Below are 3084 nucleotides of genomic sequence, written 5' to 3' on the forward strand. Positions count from 1 at the left end.
CTTGATGGCTCCAAACCTGCGCCGGCTACAACTGTCGTCGCATCCACGGTTGACGGCGCCACGCCAATACCCAATCCGGAGTACGACCGCTGGTTCGATCAGGACCAGCAACTACTCAGTGGTCTCCTCTCGACGATGACTGAGGATGTTCTTCGGGATGTCGTTCTCGCCAAAACTTCTAAGGAGGTATGGGACTCCCTCCAGAAGAAATTTGCCTCATCCACGAAGGCGCGCACGGTGCAAATCCGTGTCGAACTCGCAACTCTCAAAAAGCGTGATCTTTCTGCTGCCGACTTCTTCCACAAGATCATGGGGCTCGCCAACGAGCTCGCTGCCGCCGATGCTCCACTTTGCGACGAAGAGGTGCTCGCTTATTTGCTTGCAGGTCTTCCAGTCGAGTATGATCCCTTCGTCACCTCCATGACGACCAAGAGTGAGGCCTTCTCCCTCGATGATGTGTTCGCGCACCTCGTTGCCTTCGAGGCTCGTCGCCTCCACACCAGACGGACATGCAACTGCAGTTCGATGCTTCCGCGAACTACGCGGGCCGTGGCGGCTTCAATCGTGGCCGCGGTCGTGGTTATCGTGGTCGTGGTGACCGCGGTCGTGGAGGCCGTTCCCGTGGCGGCGCCCCCGCGCGTGGTCCTCGCCGCGGCAGCACCTCTCGGCCCGAGTGCCAAATCTGCGGCATAGTCGGCCACACCGCCATCAAATGTTGGTACCGCATGGATGAATCGTATCAGGAAGAAGGACCATCAGCGGCTTTGGCATCTTCACACTCGTACCAGGTGGATCCCAATTGGTACAGCGATACCGGCGCCACGGACCACATCACGAGCGACCTTGATCGTCTTGCCATGCGTGAGCAATACCACGGTGGCGACACAGTGCAAGTTGGCAATGGAGCAGGTTTGCGAATTTTGCATACTGGTTCTTGTTCAATTTATACTGCTACTCGCCCACTTGCCCTCAATAATGTCCTTCATGTTCCCGACATATCAAAACAACTTCTTTCAGTTCATAAATTATCTCGTGATAATAACGTCTTTTTTGAATTTCATCCATGGTATTATTTCATAAAGGATCGGGCAACACGGAAGCTGCTTCTGGAAGGAAAGTGTGAGTCCGGTCTCTATCCCCTCAAGCCGTCCGACATAGAATCCCTTCATCAAGCCCTTGTTGGCTACTCGGCAAGGCCGGAGCAATGGCATGCTCGGTTTGGTCATCCATCTCCTCAGATCGTTCGGTCTATTTTGCATCTTAATAATCTCCCTTGTCTCAAGGAGTCTAGTGCGTCCTCGGTTTGTAATGCTTGTCAATTGGCTAAAAGTCATCAGCTACCTTATACTAATTCCATTCATCGTACGACTATGCCACTTGAAATTATTCATTCTGATGTTTGGGGTCCTGCTCCAATTTCTATTGGTGGTTATAAGTATTATATCAGTTTTATTGACGATTTTACCAAATTTACATGGATTTATCTTATGCACGATAGAACCGAGGCTCAGCGTATTTTTCTCCAATTCCACAAACATGTTGAGCGCCTTCTTGACATCAAAATTCGATGTGTTCAGTCCGATTGGGGTGGGGAATACCAGAAACTTCATAATCAATTTTTTACTTCTCTTGGCATCGCTCATCGTGTTTCTTGTCCCCACACCCACCAACAAAATGGGTCTGCTGAACGAAAACACCGTCACATTGTTGAGACGGGTCTTGCTTTATTAGCTCATGCCGGCATGCCACTCAAATTTTGGGACGAAGCCTTTTTGACAGCCACATATCTCATTAATCGTCTCCCTACTCGTGTCCTTGATAACTTGTCTCCCATGGAACGATTATTTCAAAGTCCGCCAAATTATTCTATGCTAAAAATTTTTGGGTGTGCTTGTTGGCCCCATCTTCGACCTTACCACCGTCATAAACTTGAATTTCGTTCTAAACCTTGTGTCTTTATAGGCTATAGCTCCCTTCACAAAGGATACAAGTGCCTTGATATGGAAACCGGACGTGTCTATATTTCTCGGGATGTAATTTTTGATGAGGCTGTTTTTCCATTCTCTAATCCTTCATCCAACTCTGCTGAGCAACCGGGTGATAGCAGTTTTAATTTGAACACTAATCACTTGCACAATTTGCTTCCTGTTAACTCTATGCCTGTAGCTCCGTCCAATGCAGCAGCTTCGGCCACCGGTACGACAGCACCATCTATGGAGTGCACGCCCTGCGTGCCATCACTGACGGCGACCCAGCCGCTCCCGTGTGCTGTGCCCAGCGGTCAGCAGGCACCGTCAGGTCCACACGGAGCGCCATCACTGACGGCGAACCAGCCGCTCCCGTGTGTTGTGCCCAGCAGCCAGCAAGCACCGTCGGGTCCACATGGAGGTGCCCCGACTCCTGATTTACTGGGCTCTTCCCCCACGGCCGATCAGCATGCCGCGGGACCAGCCCCAGCTGATTTCTCTCCATCTGATCCCGGCACTGATTCTCCAGAAGATACTGCTGGGACTATTGGATCTCCTGTTGATGTGGATAATCAACAAGTTCCTCATGTCCATCCGTATGGTACTCGCCTTCGGAATAATATTCGACAACCGAAGATTCGTACTGATGGCACTGTCACATATTCAGTATCCCGGGTTTGTTCTTCAGAACCATCCTCCCATGTCACTGCTATGAAGCATCCCCTATGGCGACAGGCTATGCATGATGAATTTGATGCACTTCTCAAGAACAAGACTTGGCACCTTGTTCCACCACGAGCTGGCCTCAATGTTATTGATTCTAAATGGGTTTTTAAACTCAAGCATAATCCCGATGGATCTATTGCTCGCTACAAAGCTCGTTTAGTGGCCAAGGGATTCAAGCAGCAATATGGTGTTGATTATGATGCTACATTCAGTCCTGTTGTCAAGCCAACCACTATTCGCCTACTCCTATCTTTGGCGGTTTCTCGTAATTGGTTTATTCGACAAATTGACATCCAAAATGCATTTTTGCATGGTGTTCTTGATGAAGATGTGTACATGAAGCAGCCGCCGGGTTTCGAGGATTCAGCACATCCAAAGTTTTTATGCAAAC

The 3084-nt window shown here is 49.6% G+C and overlaps 1 non-coding gene across 1 annotated transcript; it reads left to right on the forward strand.

The window, feature by feature from the left end:
- The first annotated feature begins 345 nt into the window (after window positions 1-345).
- On the forward strand, window positions 346-485 carry LOC111590372 (small nucleolar RNA Z247). Its single transcript, XR_004853500.1, has one exon. It is a non-coding gene; the product is annotated as a small nucleolar RNA Z247 (small nucleolar RNA).
- Window positions 486-3084: the final 2599 nt, after the last annotated feature.

Source organism: Zea mays, chromosome 10 (assembly GCF_902167145.1).
Source record: "Zea mays cultivar B73 chromosome 10, Zm-B73-REFERENCE-NAM-5.0, whole genome shotgun sequence".
Lineage (NCBI taxonomy): Eukaryota > Viridiplantae > Streptophyta > Magnoliopsida > Poales > Poaceae > Zea > Zea mays.